The sequence below is a fragment of the Ursus americanus genome, chromosome 34, assembly GCF_024610735.1.
Source record: "Ursus americanus isolate L20-20 chromosome 34, mUrsAme1.1.p, whole genome shotgun sequence".
In the NCBI taxonomy this organism is placed as follows: Eukaryota; Metazoa; Chordata; class Mammalia; order Carnivora; family Ursidae; genus Ursus; species Ursus americanus.
Window position 1 is genome coordinate 18,376,181 of NC_142160.1, and position 22,773 is coordinate 18,398,953.

Below are 22,773 nucleotides of genomic sequence, written 5' to 3' on the forward strand. Positions count from 1 at the left end.
ATCAGGGTTTTTAGTGATTTTTTTGTAGGATTATAAATGATAACCTCCGGTTAGAGCAATTTGACTTATAGTATCAGCAACTCCAAAGAGTTATTTGTTGTCTTCATTCAAGGTTTTTATTATTTTTTGGTGACATTTCTCCATTTTCCTTTTTATGAAATGAAGATATACTGATTATACTGATTTTTACATGTTTACTTAAGAAAGTGAATTTGCCATAAAAATCTCTGTGGTCGGGGCACCTGGGTGGCTCAGTTGGTTAAGCATCTGCCTTTGGCTCGGGTCATGATCCCAGGGTCCTGCGATTGAGCCCAACAACAGCTTTGGGCCCCCAGCCCATCAGATAGCCTAATTCTCCCTCTCCCTTGGCCCCTCCCCCACCTGTGCTCTTGCTCTCAAATAAATAAAATCTTAAAAAATATATGTAATATTTTAAATTTAAGATACTAAAATATTAAAATATCTTACATTTAAATTTAAAATATTAAAATATAAATTAAAAATAAACATTTTATATTTAAAGAATATAAAATTAAAAAATTTTTAAAATCTCTGCAGTTTTTCTTTTTTTTTTGTAAGAGGGGAGGGAGGGGTTAGAGGTTAGAGGGAGAGAGAGAATCTCAGGCAGGCTATACACCTAGCACAGAGACTCAATCTGACAACCCCGAGATCATGACCTGAGCCGAAATCAAGAGTGGGACGCTTAACCGACTGAGCCACCCAGGTTCCCCTCTGTGGTAGTCTTAATGTGGGAATTCTATCATCCCAGAAAGGAAAGACTGATGGCCACTGGCTAACCTGGTTGTGTCAGGTTGGACTTGGTACTTTCCAACTCATAGAGGCCAAGGTGCAGGGAGATCCAATGCCCAGGGCTAAGCCTTGAACGAGGACAGATGGAGAGAAAGGTGAATCCGGTGAACTGAGCAAAGAAATAAAAGCAAGTAGGAGACAAAAGGGTAGGAGCTGGGACACCAGAGTTGACCGAACACATTCCAGATGGACGCTGCAAGGCTGAACTGTCATGAAGGAAGAGGCTTCCCTGGGGGGCAGAGTCCTTCGGGGCTTTTCTTAGGAAGAGGAAAAGTTAGTACAGAATGTGGGTCGTGGCATTGTTCTACAGTGGAATTTTGCTTCCGTACAAATAAGGAAATCTTTGTTTCCCTTTAACTAAAAGCATTTTAGTTTGGAAAATTTTAGACACTCGATGACAGCAGAGAGAAGAGAATGATAAATCCCCGTGTACCATGACCCCACGTTGACAACTGCCACAATTTTGTCAGTCTTCTTTCATTTGTCCCTCCCCACACTTACTCATTCATTATTCTTGCCAGCATATTTTAAAGCACGTTCCAGACATCAGGCCTTTCATACTCTTCATTAGGCATCTCAAACGTAGATTGAAAGTATCTCGATCGAAGGCATCTCGAAGTAGATCGAAAAGTATATGGAGAAATTAACACGTCTTTAATGTTATTTATACCAGGTTTACATTAAAATTCCTTCATTGTCTCAAAGGTATTTGGTTTGGATCAGGACCCAAACATGACTCCCACATTGATTCCGATCGCTTTGCCTTGAGTTTCTTTTATTCTATTCCTTGCCAGCTGCCTGTTTTCTATGTCTTTGATTTACTGGAGAAACTGGGTCATTTGCCCTGAAAGAGCAGTGTCCCATATTTTGGATCATGTCCTTTAATTGGTTCTTCCATCTCTCTTACTGCTCCTGAACTGAAATATGGATACAGATAGCTGATTGAATTTAGATTCATTTTTTAGGCAAGAATGTATCATGGGAGATGCTGTAAATAAAATATTTACAGGGCTGCATCTGACCTATAGACATGGTTTTACTGGGCCCATACAGTTTTTTATGCTTTACCTGGCCCATATAATGAAAAAAGAAAAAGTTGCATCTGTTTCTGAATCAGTCTGGGTTTTGCCAGGACACAGATGGGACCCTCATACAAACTCTTCCTAAGGGTATGAACAACAAAGGGAAACAACAAAGATGGCAAGACATTCTGGGGTTTGTAACTATAGGAACCATCACATCCCCTATCTGGAAGGGCTTCTGGACAGGGGCCTTTGGTAGAGGATAATAGCCATGGACAGCCCAACCCAACCTAACCCAATACCTTGCAGAGAGGGAGACGGAGAGGGAACACTCTTACCTCAATGTCCTCCCTCCCTCAGTGATCACAGGCTGGTGACTCCCACCTGCTGAGCACAACAGGAACCCAGACAGCAAAGAAGCCCATTGATGCTGTCCCTAAATTCCAGCCTCCCCACAGGGAACGGAGTCACGAAGGGTAGTGAGTGGATCTGGATGGGAAACACTTGCCAATATTTACAAATTAAAAAGACTGTTATATAAAATTCTGGATTTTCAGCTTCTCTTGTCATATGAGATGTTCTGGCAGCCCCGAGTGGCGACACTGACCACTGGCTAGAGCCGAGCAGTGGCTGCCCTAGGGCAGGATGTAGGGATGGTGCTGTGGATCTCAGATCATCACCAGGAAGGAAAGGAGGGCAGAGAGCAGTGAGGCCTGGAACAGGGCTGATTACTCACCTAGAAGAAGTTGAGGTCTTAATCCAGAAGGCGCTGAGTTTACTTTGAATTAGCTAGATTATATTTTTTTGCTATTAGAAGTAATGGAGGTTCATATGAATTCAGCTCGGTTTAATTAGAGAAAAGCAAAGAAACACTTTTGCAAACTTGAGTAGTGCCAAAATATGAAGTATGACTATCTTCATAGTAACAGGAAAAAGAATACAGAAAGGAAAATCCTCATGTATTTACAGGTGTGCTGAAATATACATTTTGGTTGATTGCCACGTGTTAAAAAGAATATTCTGCTGAAAACAACAATCATGTTTCAGGATGAACTTCTAGCCTACAAGAATCAATCTGAAAATATTTACTTAAAAGTAATTCTTATGAAAATGTTATTTTAAAAAATCTTAGTAAACAAACTAAACATTTTTTTAAAGATTTTATTTATTCATTTCACAGAACGAGAGTGAGCACAAGCAAGGGAAGCAGCAGGCAGAGGGAGAGGGAGAAGCAGGCTTCCTGCTGATCAGGGAGCCCTACGCGGGGCTTGATCCCAAGACCCTGGGATCATGACCTGAGCCGAAGGCAGCTGCTTCACCAACTGAGCCACCAGGTGCCCCAACAAACTAAAATTTTTGACATCACAGCATGGGAGTGATCATTTCTCAGCATTGCCAGCTCCTACATTGTTACTAAGATGGCTATTTGGCACACTGCTGACACTGACTAGATAGGTCCACCATGCACAGTACCTCAGGGTGTACACTGCACAATATGAGGTACTGCCATTCACCATGTGGGTCTGTAAATAGGAGCTTTTCTATTACGTTCTCCTCTTCTTTATATTTATTATTTCTACATCAAAGTTGATTAATCATGGATGTTACTGTATGCACTTTATTCTTTTTTTTGTGAAACAATGAAATGTAAGGTCAGTATTCTGCTTTCCTGTATGATGAGAAGAATTCATACACAAGAATATTCCTTTATAGGGGCGCCTGGGTGGCTCAGTCATTAAGCGTCTGCCTTTGGCTCAGGGTGTGATCCCAGAGTCCCGGGATCGAGCCCCGCATCAGGGTCCTCTGCTGGGAGCCTGCTTCTTCCTCTCCAACTCCCCCTGCTTGTGTTCCCTCTCTCGCTGGCTGTTTCTCTCTCTGTCAAATAAAGAAATACAATCTTTAAAAAAAAAAAAAAAAGAATTTTCCTTTATATACTCATAGGCCTTGGGGCACCTGGGTGGCTCAGTCTAAGCGTCTGACTCTTGCTTTTGGCTCAGGTCATGATCTCAGGTTCCTGAGATCAGGCCCCACCTCGGGCTCTGCACTCAGCACAGAGTTGGCTTGGGATTCTCTTTCTCCCTCTTCCTTTGCCTTTCACAGAGCTCTCTCTCTCTCTCTCCCTCTGTCTCTCTCTGTCAAAATAAAGTAACTACATAAAATCTTACATATTCATAGTATACTCTCCTAATATTCTAATTAAGTATCGATCTATTTTCCCCACTCATCTAATTATTTTAAAATTCCTATGTGCAGGGCGCCTGGGTGGCTCAGTCAATTAAGCATCTGACTTCAGCTCAGGATTTGCTCCCAGGGTCCTGGAATCGAGCCCTGCATCGGGCTCCCTCCTCAGCGGGGATCCTGCTTCTCCCTCTACCTCTGCCCCCCCCAACTTGTGCACTCCCTCTCTCTCAAATAAATGAATAAAATATTTTAAAAAATGAAATTCCTATGTGCTGTTGTAAATAATTTTAGTAACTTTAAAAGTCACCATTAATTATCATTACACGTCAGGGCGCCTGGCTGCCTCAGTCGGAAGAGCATGAGACTCTCGATCTCGGGGTTATGAGTTCAAGCACCATGTTGGGTGTAGAGATTACTTGAAAAAAAAAAAAAAAAGAAAAAAATTATCATTACACATCAACTTACGTTAATAAATATGCATGTACTTCAACTGACTACTAGAATTTCAATACACAAAGCACACGTAAGGGTGTGTTTCACTTTAAGTTACCAGTAGAATGAAAGCAAGTATTTAGATAGTCACAGAAAATTTGAGTGACAGGTCTTACTGGCATAACTAAAGTTGTTACGCTGATTATGTGTGATGGTGACCTACCTGAACACATAGTCACTGGTCATGGTCACGTTCAGGAATATGAGAAATGAGAGTAAAAAGAGCAACCGCTCTTCAGCCCTGCAATAGCAAAGACTGAAACCAGAAGAGCCAAAGAGTAGATTCTGGCAGAATATCAAGGCAAAAGGCAACATAGATGTAGCTCTGATTGTTATCTTCGGCATCAAGTAAAAAATAAATGGATCACTCTGTAAAAACTCCTAGACATGAAGACAGAAGCAACAGCTAACGTGCACTGAGAACCTACCCCATCCAGCTGGTCATTCTACCAAAAACTTTACCTTCACCATCCAACTTAATCTCCTGACGACGAGGAGGTCAATACCATTATTATGCCCCCAACTCATGGATGGAGAACTGAGAAAGAACTCTGTGAAAATTATATTCATTGTGGGAGATTCACACCCAGAATCTAGTTTAGTTTAATATGTGTGGAGGTCAGGTCTAGAACTTACCATGCTTGCTTCCATGAACTTGCTTGCATAGAGAGGGAGGGAGAGAAAGAAGAATGTGTGCGCATCCCGGATACCAGAGTATCCCAGGGGCTCATTGCCAAACCCAACAGTTACCACATGATGGGCAGCTTGAAGGCCTGGAGAAAGCAAAGAGTGGGAATGATGAGACTAGTGAACAGGAGACATTGCCTTTCCTCAGGTCCCGCTCTCCTCATCTTTCTCCCTCTCTCTCTTCAGGACAATTGTACAAGACTAGAGATGAGAATCAAACTTATGCTAGAGGACAGGGACAGTGCCTAAAGCCAAGGTCTCATAGAGTCACAATGACTCCAACATTTACCACAAAGCATAGCATATATGGTTTTGTGTATACAGCCTAACTCAATTCATGCGCATCAAAGTTTGAGAACCACTGAGCTAACATAAAAAAGGGAAGGAAAATAAGTTCATTTTTCTGGGCAGTCAGACCAGGCTTTTTTAGGATGACTATCAATTCCCTTGTGTTGATGGTAAATGGGTGGGGAATCCCAGAGTGTTTGCTAGGTTTTGTTAACATTCAGCCTCTGTAACTTTAACTTTAATGCATGCTGAGAGACTTTCCTTTCCTGTTGGTGTAACAATGTAAGGAGTCACATTCCACAGGGGGATTAAGTTTCAAAGTTTGAGTGTAGGGGTGCCTGGGTGGCTCAGTTGGTTAAGCGTCTGCCTTCGGCTCAGGTCATGATCCCAGGGTCCTGGGATCGAGCCTTACATCAGGCTCCCTGCTCAGTGGGGAGCCTGCTTCTCCCTCTCCCTCTGCTGCGCCCCCTGCTTGTGCTCTCCTGCTGTCTCTCTGTCAAATAAATGAAATAAAATCTTTAAAAAACAAAAACCAAAGTTTGAGTGTAAATTAAGCTAAAGTTTGTCTCTCAACTACCCTATATTTTCTTTCTAGAATCCAAATCTGAACACGCCATACTCTTTCATAAAATCCTTCCACAGACTGAGTTGCTGATCTTTGATTTCATTGCCAATAATTACAGGGAATAATAGGTATGCTGAGAAGCAACTCTTATTCCCACTGGAAAGACCTTCTATGGACCATCTTCCCCCCCACATAAAAGCATGTGACCCATGGGAATACATACAGGTCATAATTTGGGCTTTCTTGTTAAACTTGATTTGGTTCTCCATGTAATTGGTCTGGTTAAGCCACATGGGCAGTGTAACCTAATAGTTGCAGCCTTAATCACTGTAGATGGCATGATCCAAAGCCACTCAGACATCAGAAGACATATACGAATTTCCATCCGTGGGAAACAAGGGTGTGCTATTCAAGTCTCTGTACCCTTATGGAAGTGAGAGATGTTCACATTCAGGAGCTGCTCAAGTGTCAGGTCCAAGCCTTTTCAAGATGTGGCCCCTGTCAACGTTCCAGCTGCATTCTCTGCCACACCAATGTACACTACCTCTTCTCACACTGAGTGACTTGTGCCCTACACAATACCTCATTCTTTCGTACACTCAGCACTTCCTGTCTGCAGTTCCCTTCCTCAGCCCTGCTTTCTAGAGCTTCTCTGCAAATTATTCTTTCCTGATTTATTATCCCTCCCTAAAGTACAGTTCATCTTCTTTTGACATTTCACTTAAGTCACCTATCACTTTTCTTAACTGCAATGTAATTAATTATTAACAGAAAGAAAGGAAAAAGAGGGAGGGAGGGAAGGAGGGGGGAGATAGTTTAGGATGGAGGGTAAAAACTATTATAAATGTAATATGTGAGACAGGTTTCTCTAAAATGGTTAGGATCAGAATGTCAAAAATACTAGTTCTTCACACAGGCCTCCAGGTATGGAATACATAAGCCACAGGGATGAAAGGCACAGCATGAGGAATATAGTCAATGGTACTGGAATAGCGTGGTGTGGCGGGAGACGGTAGCTCCCTTGTGGCGAGCACGGTATAACACGTAGACCGGTCGAATCCGAACGCTGTACACCTGCAACTAATGTAAACTTGTGTGTCCGCTCTACCTCCATTAAAAAACAAAGACATTCTGGGACAACTGAAGAAAGTTGAATATGGATTTTATATCATTTAATCTTTTCGATTCAGAGTGTGAGTCGCTGAGTAGCCCAGCAGCCCCCGGGGGCCTTGGTAGAAACGCAAGTTCAGGCCCCACCCTAGGTGGTTTATATGCACACTAAGGGTTGAGAAGCACTGTATTAGACCAAAAAAAAAAAAAAATTGTTTCTCCAGCTTTAGCTCCTTACTATCTAGGAGTCCACAAATCTCTTCTAGAACATCTAAAATCACATAAAATCACTGACACCTCACTTCTCAGAGTTTACTTCCAACTTGTTCCCATGCACAGTTAGGCTCACCTGACAAGTTCATCTTTCCCTTATGATCTCCACTCTTCTGAACTCCCATCCTGGCCTTACCGTGGTGAGCCTGCAACTCTGCCCTGCCCTGAGTTACATCATAAAGCGTTCGACATTCATTTGATTATGAGGGTCACCATGCACTTTCCTCTTCCTCTTCATCTACAGGAGTGGACAAGAGGGTTTCTTTGGCAGAGCAAATGAATATTTGCTTATTTATTTCACTTACCCCTCCCCCACCCCCACCCCTGCAATTATTCACTCACTCAGCAAATGTTTGCTGAGTGGTGCTAAATGCAAGGTGCTTGCCAGGGGCTACATAATCTACTTAGACGAGAGATACCAATCATTCTTTGAATCTTCCTTTCAAAGACTTGTCTTTTGCACTCTTCCTCTCAAAAACCCACACCACTGTTCTTATCTTATTTCCTTTGCAGGTCTCTATCTAATCCTTTTGCAAGAATTTTCTATTAAAAAAAGAATAACTGTACAGCAACCACCAAGCCATCGGCAGTCACGGCAGTTTCAGAAGCATATACGTAGTGCTGAATTTACTTCTCAGCCCAAAATTTTGCTAAGAAGCCCTTCTCTCTATTTTTTTAAGATTTTTAATTAATTAATTTATTTTTGTGTGTGAGAGCTAGCGAGTGAGCAAGCACGAGCAGGGGGAGGGGCAGAGGGAGAAGCAGACTCCCTGCTAAGCAGGGAGCCCCTTGCAATGCGGGACTCATACCAGGACCCTGGGATCATGACCTGAGCTGAAGGCAGACGCCTAACCAACTGAGCCACCCAGGCCCCCAAGAAGCCCTTCTCTTGTGCAGTTTCCTTAGAAACATTTTGCCTCACCCGTCTGGCTGGGGTGCTTTATTCTCAGATTTCTGTTTTAGGTTTTGTCCCCCAGAAAAAGCCTTGACAAGAGCTACGAGCTCAGGTAAGTCTGTTTGAGGTGGTTTCCACGCAGTAGCCAGGAGTATGGACCCTGAGAGGAGCCTGCACTTTATTGTAACCTGGTTTGGGAGCTGAGGGGAAACCATCAACTCATCCTGATACACACCAGAGGAGGGAAGGAAGTTTACTCCTGCTTTACTCCTGCTGTCCTCCTGCAGTAAACTTATATTACCTTCTTTAACTTCAATTATTTCTTAAGTGAATGCAATTCAAAATTAAAGTATCAGCCAGAAGTGGCTAGATGACTGGATTAAGAAGATGTGGTCCATATATACAATGGAATATTACTCAGCCACCAAAAAGAAAGATTTCTCAACATTTGCAGCAACATGGACGGGACTGGAGGAGATAATGCTAAGTGAAATAAGTCAAGCAGAGAAAGACAATTACCATATGGTTTCACTCATTTATGGAACATAAGAAATAGGAAGATCGGTAGGAGAAGAAAGGGAAGAAAAAAGGGGGGGTAAACAGAAGGGGGAATAAACCACGGGAGACTATGGACTCTGGGAAACAAACTGAGGGCTTCAGAGGGGAGGGGGGTGGGGAATGCGATAGGCCGGTGATGGGTATTAGGGAGGGCAAGTATTGCATGGTGCACTGGGTGTTATACGCAAGTAATGAATCATGGAACTTTACATCAAAAACTAGGGATGTACTGTATGGTGACTAACATCATATAATAAAAAATTATTAAAAAAAAAGAAGTAGTTCTCTCAGACTTCTACTTCTTAAATCAGAGAAAACAAGAGGAGGCATTGTGGTATTTTCACTCTGTACTAGCTCTGGTTTGCATAAAGCAGTGCTCTAGGCTGAGCTTTGAAGCATGCAAGCCAGGGGACTCCTAGGGGCCCTGGGCACTTTCTGAAAGGGTGAGGATGCCCTGGCTCCCAATCAAGCTCTGCTTTCCCGTTATCACGTTATGCCCATTCTGTCAATGTGCTGATGATGACTGTACACGATAATTTTAAAAGTGGAAACATACAGGTTCTTTTCAATTTTTACAGCTTTTCTATGTCTATAAAAGCAAAGAATGTTTACTATCGGAAACTCAAAAAAGGCAGAGAATAAAATAAAAATATTCTAATATCACTTAGAGATAATCACTTTGAACAGTTTGGTGTCTATCTTGACTAAGTATATATAAAAATTATATACCTTTTTTTTTTTTTACAAAGTTAACAGCATATTATACATTTAACGTGTAACTTTGTTTAAATGCCTATTAGGTGTAAAATGTTTCACTTAGGTATTGATTTTTAAAGATTTCAGTTTATACACTCTAGAAGGTTTTACAAATGCTAGTTGATATCTACAAATAAAACTTTTATAAAAAAAGTGAAACACTCATTTGCCTTTTTTAAGATGGGTATACTCACATGTAATCCCACCAGTTGGTATTTTCTGGTCATCAAAAATGCTCTCTAGCTTAAGAACTAGAAAGTAGCATTTTCTAAAAAACAAGAATTTCTCAGTAGTTTTATCTAAAGATTGGCCTTTATAGGATATGAACATTTTAAGATTTGATTCATAAGAACATTTACATTGACCTTTTGCTTAGTTTGCTTTGGGAAAGCGCAAGATGTGGTGGATCTAAGCATTAGTAAACGCTTTTAATAAAAAATAAATTCCATTTATCCTGGGAACAAGAGGTGATATTCTTTATTTGAACAAAGGTAGCTATAAGTGAAAAGAAAATCACAGAGAAATTACTGATTGAAAAGAACTTAAATTCTCTTCCCCCTAGAAAATTACCAGTTTACATTCAGAGACCTCTCCTTCTCCAAGGAAAGGCCCGTCCTGAGTCACAATGCATTCTCCGTTGAAAATTACTCGCTTTGTACAGAGATATACACACTGCCAAAGATAGCAACTTCCTAATTCTCTCTCTCTTTTTTGTAAGATTTATTTTTAAGTAATCTCTACACCCAGTGTGGGGCTCAAACTCACAACCCCAAGACCAAGAGTTGAATGCTCTCCTGACTGAGCCAGTCAGAGGCCCCAACAACTATCCGAATTCTCATTAAAAGCCTGTGAGTTGGGCAGTCCAGAGCTACTATTCTACTTCATAGAGGAGTTTCGTTAAGCCAGCTTCTACAGTGGCCCTCAAGGCCCCTACCCGGTATTCATGCCCTTGTATCACACTTGCCCCTTGACTGTGGGCTGGGCCTAGTGATCTGCTCTTATATCAACAGAATACAGGGGCGCCTGGGTGGCTCAGTCGTTAAGCGTCTGCCTTCGGCTCAGGGCGTGATCCTGGTGTTCCGGGATTGAGCCCCACATCAGGCTCCTCCGCTAGGAGCCTGCTTCTTCCTCTCCCACTCCCCCTGCTTGTGTTCCCTCTCTCGCTGCTGTCTCTCTCTGTCAAATAAAGAAATAAAATAAAACAAAACAAAACCCCCAAAAAATAGAATACAGCAAAGGTGAGGGGATGTCCTTTTGTGACCAGGTTAGAAAAGCCTGTAATTTCTGTCTCACGAGCAGATTCTCTACTGTTTCTTGGCTTACATGCTTGGATAAAGCAAACTACCACACTGGAGAGGCTCGCACGACAAGGAACAGTAGGCTGCCGATAATCATGAGAGCTTGAAAATGGATCCTTCCCCAGTTAAAGCCCTGAAATGACAATAGCCCAGCCAGTTCCCTGATTGCAGCTTATAGGAAACCCTGAAGTACAGACGCCAGCTAAGCCATGCCTAGATTCCTAACCCACAGGAACTATGAAATAATATATGCACATTGCTTTAAGCTGCTTTGTGGCAATTCGTTACCCAGCAATAGATAATTAACACCAGGGGTAAACTGAGACCAAATGCAACCTGTCTACGGAAATAGTAAAATATGGCCCTCAATTTTTGGACACTCCAGCCATCCAGAGGGGAGTTCTAGGTCCCCTCCCTCTACTTGCATCTGGGCAAGCTTGTGATTTCTTCCAACCACAGAGAACACTGGAAGTGACACTGTCCAATGTCACGTAGTTTCTAAGGACTAGAGTTAAAACTTAGATCCAAGTTTTCCAGGTCTTACTTCAGCATTCTTTCCACCACTCCAGATGTTGCCTTTTTATCTAGGGTCTTTGTGTTTCTTTTTCACTTACAGTGAGAGAATCTTTCCTGCAGTGCTGGTCAACTTGGGCAGCACACTGGAATCACGAGGGAAGCACTTAAAATACTGATATCTGGGTCCTGTTCCCAAAGATGCTGACTATTTGGTCTGGGGTGCAGCCTAAGCAGCAGGAGCTTTACAAAACTTCCCATGTGGGTCTAAGATGTAGCCACATCAGAGACTCACTACTCCATACCACACGCTGATCAATGCAAAAACAAACAAACAAACAAAAAAGAATCACACCTGATCAAATCAATTCTCAATGATCCATCCTGATGGAATGAAGTAGAGGCATAGAGAATCCAAAAGAACAGATTATTTTAAAAATCATAATCCTATTATAGAAAGATGATGCAGGAGTGTGTGTAAGTGCATGAATGTGCACATGAGGACCACTCTTTGTGTGTATTTAGGGGGGCAGAATTTAGCTTCCCAACAGGATATGCAGACAGTGTGCTAAGCATCAGAACTTAACAATAATACGGGGGCACCTCGGTGCCTCAGTCCATTGAGCATCTGACTCTGGATTTCGGCTCAGGTCATGATCTCAGGGTCCTGGGATCGAGCCCCACATTGGGCTCCCTGCTCAGCAGGGAGTCTGCTTGTGTCCCTCTCCCTCTGCCTCTCCCCCTGCTCTCTCTCTTTCTCTCTCTCTCTTAGATAAGTAAATAAATCTTTTAAAAAAAAAGAACTTACAATAATACTAAGACCTGATATGTTCTCACTAAAGGAACCTACCCTCCAGTAACAAGAGAAAGCAGAGGAGAGCCTTGGAATCTAAGATGCCCTAAATTTTGGAAGTATTACTACCCCAGGACTTATCACACAGAGCAATGTTTGTAAGTGCAGAACCATGAAGTCATGGTGAAACCTAAGTGCTGAGCACTGGCCAATCTCATTTACTAGCAAAATGACTTGACCCTGATGCCAGCTTCATAGCTCTCAAAAATCAAAATTGTGTGCGTGTATGATAAAAATGACAAATATTTACAGGTCACAGACTTTCTGGGTGATTTGCAAATCTCCAGAGCTATAAAAGTTAAAATTCTTGATATGAGGATTTACTGAATCCTATAAACTATAATTCAACAAAGAAATAAACAGTGTATAGTAGCATAGAAAAGATAATTGCTTTTTTAAGATTTTTTTTTAAACGAGGTTTAAGAAACTTGATTTGAAAGAGAGATTATGTAGGACGTGTGTTTTAGAGCACTTACATACATACAGGATTACTCTACATACAAGCTACATCCTAAAGAGCTATAAAATATAGACCAAAATACTGTATTATAATCATCAGACTTGCTGAGAGACTAGATCTTAATTATTCCCAATACGCAAAAAAAGAAATGATAATTATGTGACGTGACACAGGTGCTATTACTACAGTGACAATCACATTCCAATATAAATGTACCAACATGTTGTCCCCCTTAAACCTACACAATGTTTTATGTCAAATATATTTCAATTAAAAGTTGTGATTAAAAAATTTTCAAGCTGTAAAATTGTTCTTGTTTGCCATGATGAAAGAAAAATATTGAAATTATATACTCAAATAAGGTAAATTGTCAAACAATGGAGGAAAATTACTTACTGAAATAGGAAGCTAATAGTTGAATAAACATGTTTTAAGGAGAGAAAGGTGTTAATATCACGGCAACTCCATCTCGTTTTGATTAAATCACACAACAGCTATGTGTGTGCATGTGCATATGTATAAGCATATGGGTATTTCTAAGATTTTATATTTTATGTACCCGAAAGAAGTAGGAAGAGGGATCAAAATTAGAGAAAATTATACTGCATTAGCTGAGACATGCCTGAATCAAATTATGGTTCTAGCTGTAAATGTAATGCTGTTCATGGAAACATGCCCTGAGATAAACAGCAGGTTTTCCTTTTAGTGGACACCCCCTGTGTGTGTGCCAGTGGAATACATTAATTCTATCTTTATCCTCCAGTTCCAACCTCTGCCAGTCTACGTGTGTCCTCCATTGGAGACCCATTAAATCAGAATTTGTCATTTGCAACTTGCTTTGGCTAGGTGTTAGCCTTAAGTTGTGTACAAGAATCATCCTACTTGGCCAATCTTGAACTTACACTTCTTCTTTAAGCATTGAAGGAAAACACTATGCTTTCTCATTTCCCACTTCAGAGGGGCTCTCCAAGTCCACACTGAAGAAATGGTAAACAGTAAGTCTCACTGTATTGCTTGGGCAAATCTTCACAGAAAAGGTCCTTTTTTGAGCTGGTCCTGAAAGAAGCCTGTTGGAAACTGTCCAAAGTTTCTAAAACACACACAGTACAAAGCCTTAAGAATGTTTATGTCATAGTTAGGGAGTTAAAAAACTTGTAAAAGTAACACTTGGTGAAAATTAAATCGCATTACAAGACGACAAGATATATCCAAGAAATGCCTAAATAGTTGGTAAGTGCTTGGTATAGATAACTCGGACTATGAGATTAGAAAAGGAGGATGCCTCCATGAGATAGGGTGGGCTTCTGCGGAACGTTGAATTCTGTGAACATTACATACACGAAAAGAAGGAGCAGCAGTAGAAGTAAAGAAGACACAACATGGAAGAGGGCAATGATCAGGGGCTCTCTTGCAGAGAGAGAGGAATCATTCAAAAATGTGTTGGTCACTTGATATCATCACCTTGGAGGAGATGTGCATAATTTAGTAATTTGTAAACTGGTGATCCATAAACAACTACTCCAGTGTTGACTGTAGTCCTCTGTTTTCAGCACCTGCCACTCTCATTTCTATTCATCAGTTTCCCTTCTGTGACCTTGATGTACACCTGCATTTCCACAAGACGGGGGGGGGGGGGGCTCTTGGGGCACCTGAGTGGCTCAGTCGGGTAAGCATTGGACCTTGGCTTTGGCTCAGGTCATGATCTCAGGGTCGGGAGGTCGAGCCCTAGATCGGGCTCCCCGTTCAGCAGGGAGTCTACTTGAGATTCTCTCTCTCCCTCTCCCTTTACCCCTACCCCTGCTTGCTCTCTCTCTCTCTAAAATAAATAAATAAAATTTTAAAAATAAAATAAAGACAGAGGGACTTTTTGGTGAGTGGGCAGGTAGAGGAAAGACAGAGAGAACTGGCTGGATATTCCCACTAATAAGTCATCGTCTTGCTGTTAAGCAGAGAAAAGATGTTAGAATCTATTGATGGCTTTCCGTTTTCTGTCTATGCTAAGTTTGTTTTCTGTTTTCTCCGTAGTTCCTTTGACAGCTCTGTAGCAATCAAATTAAGGAAACATCACTATGATAATCAAAAACTTTTTGGTTCTTATTGCTCGGTATTGCAGCTCCTCCCATGGCAATATATAAGGCAGAAGGTGGAGGTGCTCTGGAATCTGGAATTATCCTGCTCTCAGTGATAGACGAGAACAAGCTGCATAATATTTGTATAAATCAGAAATCACTTGTGAATAAGCAAAGCCTAAATACACATATACGTAAGTGAAGAGAAGGGCCATATGCACCCCAATGTTCATAGCAGCACTGTCCACAATAGCCAAAGCGTGGAAGGAACCAAGATGCCCTTCAACAGATGACTGGATTAAGAAGCTGTGGTCCATATATAGAATGGAATATTACTCAGCTATCAGAAAGAACGAATTCTCAACATTTGCTGCAACATGGACGGCACTGGAGGAGATAATGCTAAGTGAAATAAGTCAAGCAGAGAAAGACAATTATCATATGATTTCTCTCATCTATGGAACATAAGAACTAGGAAGATCGGTAGGGGAAGAAAGGGATAAAGAAGGGGGGGTAATCAGAAGGGGAAATGAAGCATGAGAGATTATGGACTATGAGAAACAAACTGAGGACCTCAGAGGGGAGGGGGGTGGGGGAATGGGATAGACCGGTAATGGGTAGTAAGGAGGGCACGTATTGCATGGTGCACTGGGTGTTATACGCAACTAATGAATCATCGAACTTTACATCGGAAACCGGGGATGTACGGTATGGTGACTAACATAATATAATAAAAAAACATTAAAATAATAAATAAATAAATAAATAAATAAATAAATACACATATACGTAAACCACAAATAATCAAATGCGTAGAAAATTTGGAAAAGGTGTTGGGGAACAGGATAAAGCAACTATTTGATTTTAAGTTTACAGGAACCTTAACTTCTAAGAGTTTTCCCTCCCTTGCAGGTACTGGTGACCTGTTCTCAGAGTTTGAAAAAGAAATGTATAGGTGGGTAGAGTCCACAGGTATTTGCTAAGGGTTATTTCAGATAAACTGAGATCCTTCTGTGATCATAAGTGATCATCCCTTTGATGTACTGTTGATGAATAAAAGGAAGTTGTAGAACAATTAGTACAAAAGACCATAAAAAATAAAGATGAGAAAGAAAGCTGTGTGTATGAAGGGTTGGAAGGATCTGTCTATCCATCTTTCTTTTTTTTTTTTTTAAAGATTTTATTTGAGAGAGAGAAAACGCGAGTAGGGGGAGGGGCAGAGGGACAAGCAGACTCCCCACTGAGCGGGCAGTCCAATGCGGTGCTCCATGCAGGGCTCCATGCAGGGCTAGATCCTGGGACTCTGAGGTCACGACCTGACGCTTAACCCACTGAGCCATCCAGGCACCCCTATCTATCCATCTTTCTATCTATCATTTATCTATACCCATGCATAGAACAAATCTGGAAGAATACACACCTAATTGTAAATAGTGGTTAATTCAGGAGAGTGAACTTGCTAGGGACAGAACAGGGGTGATGAAGAAAGATGACATACATCACATATTTTTGTACTGTTTGAATTGCCTGCAATTAATTACTTTTGAATTTTAAATATGCCACACAAAGAAAAGAGAGTAAGTAAATAAATCACCAGCTGGGATCTAAAATACAAAAGCAAGTTGCTTAAAATGATAGCATAATGATTTTTTTTTTGCAATGATAAATTAACTGCTTTGATCTCACCATGATGTGTTTATAAAAGCTTTTGAGAAAAAAATAACACATGTGTTCAGTTGTAACAATGTCTTCAATGGCAAATATCTTGTTGCCTGGAAATAACTTGGAAAGAAAAGAAGATAAACTACCAAGATGGTGCTACAGACTAGAAAGACCTGGGACAAAGCTGTAACATTATTGTAAACATGCATCCAGGGTGATAGAAACCAAACAGAACAAGAGCAAAAACACCCCTATGTGTTTGAGAGGATACTGACTGCATAATTTTTAAATGTAAATTTAACCTAGGAGGCATTTGTGAGGATTATCCAGTGTTATGAACTGAATTGGGCCCCCTCTAAATCCCCATGTTGAAGCCCTAACCTCCAGTGTGCCGGTATTTGGAGATGGGCCTTTGATGGGGTAATTAAGCTTCAATGAGGTCATAAGGGCAGGGCCGTAATCCAACAGGACTGGTGTCCTTCTAAGAAGAGAAAGAGACACCAGGAAGGTATTTGCACAGAGGGAAGGCCATCTGCAAGCCAGGAAGAAAGGACTCAGAGGCCAACCCTGCTGGCCACTCCATCTGGGATGTCCAGCCTCCAGAACCATGAGAAAACACATTTCAGCTGTTCAAGCCGCCTAATCTGTGATACTCTGTTAGGTAGCTGGAGCCAAATAATACACCGACCCTGTCACTTTCAGATGACGGGAGGGGTCACAGGAATGAACAAGGCAAGGACTCTGCCTTCTAGGACTGACGCATAGGAGTGCATGATTAAGAACAGGACTCTGGAGCTACACTGTGCCATGTGACCTTGAGCGAGTTACTTAACCTCTCTGAGGGACAATATTAGTATGCAGGGATGTTATAAGGCTCATGAGGATTAATTATAAAGAATCCAGAACAATGTCTGGCACACAATAAACACAATTAAAGTATTTATTAAATAAATAGATGAGAGTGTTGTCCACTGGAAAAGAGGATATGAGATTAAAAAAAATGATGAATAAGGGGCACCTGGGTGGCTCAGTCAGTTAAGCATCTGACTCTTGGTTTTGGCTCAGGTCATGATCTCGGGGTCCTGGGATCAAGCCCCGAGTGGGGCTCTGTGCTCAGCACAGACTCTGCTTCTCCTTCTCTGTCTTCCTCTCTCAAATGAATAAATAAAATCTTTAAAAAATATATGAATAACTTTAAACAATAATGATTTGCTTATAATTTTCATTTAACACCCCAGAGAAATTTATGTATTCCCTAAAAATATTATGGGAGCACCTCTCAATGTAAATCCAAACTATAACGCTAAGGAGAAAATTAATAATGTATAAATATATGTTTATTAATTGTGACAAATACACTCCTGTATGATACTACCAAGAAGAGAAATTTGGTGTGGGGTATATGAGAACTCTGTGCTATTGTTGCAATAATTTTGTAAATCCAAAACTATTCTAAAATAAAAATTTGTTTTTAAAAAGGAAGATAAATCAAGGGATAATTATTTGCTGATATATGGAGCATTAAATGATAAAATTTAGGAGCTGAGCCATACTAACCTTTGACTCACCCCTGTTTACTTTACAGAGGAGAGTTGATTGATTGATTGATTGATTGACTTTTAAAAAGCTTTTATTTATTTATTCGTCAGAGAGAGAGAGAGAGTGAGCACAGCAGGGGGAGTGGCAGGCAACGGGAGAAGGAGCCCCTTTCGGGACTCGATCCCACGACCCTGGGATCACGACCTGAGCCGAAGGCAGCCACTTAATGGACTGACCCACCCAGGTGCCCCAGGCGGGCTAATTTAAATCAACCTTTACACAGACCTGGTTTTCAAGGTCAAATTCATATAGGAAACAAAAGGGGGCAGAAAAAGATGAGCACTAACCTAGTCCATAGGTGGCACCACATTGAATTTTAGTTTTGCCTGGAACTGGAGTGTGACCTTGACACATCAGTGACAGTTCTAGGCCTTCCATTCTCCACAGGTCACTTCAGGCTCTAACATTCTTGATTGTCACCTTTACGGGCATCTACTTCACAAAGTAAGGCAGCCCCAGGGAGCAGACTTCAACCTGATACTCTCTCCAAGCCTTTAGAAAAAGAACTGTATGCCGTTAATGCGCCAATTTTTGAGTGTGGGTGAGTGGACTGGGAATCAACTAGACAAATACCTTTTTAAAAAGACTCAGCATGCAGGGCTAGGTTTTCAGAGTGTATACTATCCAGCTAATCATTCAGGTTTGGACAGAAGTTACTGCGGACCAACCTGACACTAAAATATTTATAGAAAACTCGCAAGGGAAAGATGACATTCTAAGTAAGTGCATATGCTCGGACATGTTATTAACAGATAAAATCTGATGCAGAGAAAGAGGGGTCTGGAATTTCTCTACAATGGTAACTCAACAAGAAAGATTAGGAGCTAAGGCAAAAAGTTTTCAAGCCAAAAAGAAGAACACTTTTAAAGGTTTACAAGTAATGGAGCCCGACGCCCACTAATGTTGCAGAAATGCCATCAACGGTAATACACAGACTGGCTCTGAGAGCCACCCTATTGAGGAAGCTAAGAAATAATGATGGCTGTTCAGTCAACAAATTCAGAGAGAAATTCAATTGCCCCAAAGCCCTTTTCAATCCCACTAATAGTTGTCATGGACAAATTGTCGTTCATATTGTAATGTTTACTGTAAAAGTCATAATATTTTTCTTCTGTGAGATACTCTCAAAACACATACTCAGTAGTAACATATATATGAAAAGTCAATGATTCATGGGCTATGATTTCTTTTCCACATAAGTAAGTCATATTCTCATGTTAGCAAATTGCTATTATTTTATTTATTATTTTTTTTAGAGAGAGTGCAAGCGGGGGAGGGGAGTGGGGGGCAGTTGGGGCAGGCAGAGGGAGAGAGAGAATCTTAAGAAGCCTCCACCCCTAGCACAGAGCTGAAGGCCGGGCAAGATCTCAGGATCCTGAGATCATGACCTCAGCTGAAATCAAGAGTCTGACGCATAACTGACTGAGCCACCCAGGCGCCCATGTTGGCAAATTATTAAAAGCATAAGGGTCCCACATCCTTCATGCCCTGCGTATAATCATTTGATTTAATGTGATGGCATATTGATGTACAATGCAGTTTATTTTTCTTTTAACCATTTTTTTTTAAGATTTTTTATTTATTTATTTGACAGAGATAGAGACAGCCAGCGAGAGAGGGAACACAAGCAGGGGAAGTGGGAGAGGAAGAAGCAGGCTCATAGCAGAGGAGCCTGATGTGGAGCTCCATCCCATAATGCCGGGATCACACCCTGAGCCAAAGGCAGGCGCTTAACCGCTGTGCCACCCAGGCGCCCCATCTTTTAACCATTTTTAACATCATTGATTGAGACAAAAATTCAAGAAAATGAACAGCCTCTACATTGGCTCTGAGCTTGATGTTATTTACAAGATCGGTGCTGGAAATTCAAAACAAAAGGCAGCCCTGATTGCTCTCTTAACACCATCAAGCAGCCATTTCAGGAGTCAGTCCTTTGGGGCACATAGATGTGGGTACAGTATTTATATTCTGGAAGACAATGATGCACTCTAGGTAGAGGAAAAGGGATTCTCTTCTGCTTGTTTTCTACCTGGAAATACATTTCATCAAGCAGAAGAAGGCTGGATGTTGCTAGTGGTTTTTTGTTTTTTGTTTTTGTTTTTAATAGTCAAAAGAAAACTCTACTGATATGAGGACTGAAGCATGACAACAACTTATGTGAGAATCTGTCCTTCCAAAGCTCTCATGAGGTAGACACTGTTATCAACAACCAATAATGTAACTGAAGCCTCAAATATTTAGCACGTTTGATCAATATATATATATATATATATATATATATATATATATATATATATATATATAAAGCAATCAGCTAAATAACATTTATTTACTTACTTACTTACTGTTTATTATTTCCTCAATTGGACCAACTTCTAATGACTTTATTCTAGTTCAGGATTACCACAATGCACAACTTCAGGGGCACTATTCACATTTTATTCAATTACAACTTATTGTCAGTAATGGACATGATGCCCTCTGAATTGTACAGCATTGTGTCCCTGCTACAATTCATAAAAACATACAATGGAAAATGTATATCAATAAATCTGAAGTTATTGACATCTTTCGCTTTTAGTCAAATTAGACTTTCAAAGGCGGTAGCATTTTGGAAAGAGAGATCCTGTCTTAGATGTTTTCCTTCAGTTTGGTTCCTTTTCCTTCCCAGCATCCCTCTCTCTGGGACAAAGGCTCTTTCCTCACTCCAAGCTATGTTAGTGATGCTGTCAATCACCAGCCATTACAGTAGTGGGCATGGCATCCAGGCCTGATCAGTCATGGCCCCGCATTATCTAGACGACAGTGATTGGTCCAGGGGTAAGCACGTGATACTAGCAGGGCCAATCAGAGTTGTTTCATAAGATTTGCTATGTGAGGGTGTAAGGCTGTGAGGATGTACGCCTGGGAATGTTGGCAGCCCTTTCTCCCCACTGGAGGGAAATTCCAAAATGTAAAATTAGAGAGATCAAAGCCACGGAGAGAAAAGAAGAGCGTGCAGTGGAGAAAATAGCTCTCAGAACATCTACTTGAGTCTCTTGATTTACCTCTGATCTACCAGTTATGTGTGCAAATCACTTAACCATTTATTCCTCAGTGTACACTGAATTGAGTTTGTCACTCACATTCAAAGGAGCCTTACTTACCAGAACCCATGACCGCAAGTTTTTTCCTCTCAGGATACTTCTCCAAGTTGAGCCAATTTAAAGCCATATAGTTCTACATCCTCTCTCAGAAGCAGGAAAAGAAAAGTTTTAAACACCGGCTTTCTGGTGCTATTAACTCACTTGACCCATGATATTAAGGCAATGTTTTCCAGGCAATACTCGAGATTAGTAAAAATATATAGCAAATAAATAAGCAGAATTTTAAAAATATCTTCTTGGGGCGCCTGGGTGGTGCAGTCGTTAAGCGTCTGCCTTCGGCTCAGGGTGTGATCCCAGCGTTCTGGGATCGAGCCCCACATCAGGCTCCTCTGCTAGGAGCCTGCTTCTTCCTCTCCCACTCCCCCTGCTTGTGTTCCCTCTCTCGCTGGCTGTCTCTCTCTCTGTCAAATAAATAAATAAAATCTTAAAAAAAATATATCTTCTTCATCATAAAACCTTTGAGAGCATAGTTACTGAGGATGACATGAGGGACTGTGGTTTCACTACCACCAAGTGATACCAAATCTTCCCACTTGGCCACATTAAACATGGGGAATTCATCACACCTTTTCACCAGGGTATAAATTCTTTCTCACATCAAGTCATGACTAGAGAAAAAGTTAAGATGTGAACCTTAGCTCTAATACTAGTTCAGTCAATAACTTATTGGGTAAACATGGACAAATTATGTAACTTCTCTGAGCTTCAGTTTCCTAATTGTCAAAATGGAGACATTAAAAAAAAAAAACTACATGTCTAGATTTGCTATTTCTTGCATTTGACTGTTTTCTTATCCATCATGTATTCTGATGCCTCACACAACACCTGGCACAGAATAGACATTTAACCAATAATTGTTAGGAGAACTGCATGAACTAGTGAACACGTAGTCACCTCATGGGTTGTTATAAAGAATACATAAGATAACTGAAAAGTAAACATTTTAATACATAGCACATCATAGTTGCTTTAAATGCTAGTTCTCTTCTTCCCTTCTTCCATCTTCATGGTGTTGCGACACAAACCATTTAGTGTGTCTGATGCTTTGCTCACCATTTTTCACACTAAACCTTCTTTATTCAAAACCTTCCAGAATTCTCCATAGGACATCTTTGATGATAAGTCCACAAGCCTCAAATCAGCTTCACCATGTGTGCCATAGCATTGTTCCAGAAAACCTTGCTCTACTTGGCATGTCCCTATGTATTTCTTCATATTTGCTTGTACTCTCTCCTGATGAGTATCATTTCCTACAGTGTCTAATATAGTATTTCACTAAATGGGATAATAGCGATTTTCTGTCTTCAACAAAATTGATCAGTTTGGAGCAAATTGGGAGTCCTCCCTTCCTTATGCTCCTTTACCTAAACTAACTTAAAACATAGGTCCCTTTATTTTGGATTGGCTTTCTTCTGCCTATAGAGAGCTAATTCTGAAATCCCTGTTTCACTTGGGGATAAGCCACGTTTTAAACGAGAATAGTAACTGCTTACAATACCGTCCAACTTTACAGTTTGGAATGGCTTTTCACATAGA

The 22,773-nt window shown here is 40.9% G+C and overlaps 1 long non-coding RNA gene across 2 annotated transcripts in view; it reads right to left on the reverse strand.

The window, feature by feature from the left end:
- The window catches only part of LOC123781486 (uncharacterized), a 145,206-nt gene that overhangs the window by 5,930 nt on the left and 116,503 nt on the right, over nt 1-22,773 (reverse strand). The window contains exon 10 of one of the 2 annotated variants that reach the window (XR_015722952.1): nt 1,312-5,278. This is a non-coding gene — a long non-coding RNA (uncharacterized LOC123781486). Of the gene's footprint in view, nt 1-1,311; nt 5,279-22,773 lie in introns of those variants that run through there. The other variant, XR_006776745.2, reaches the window with a different exon arrangement.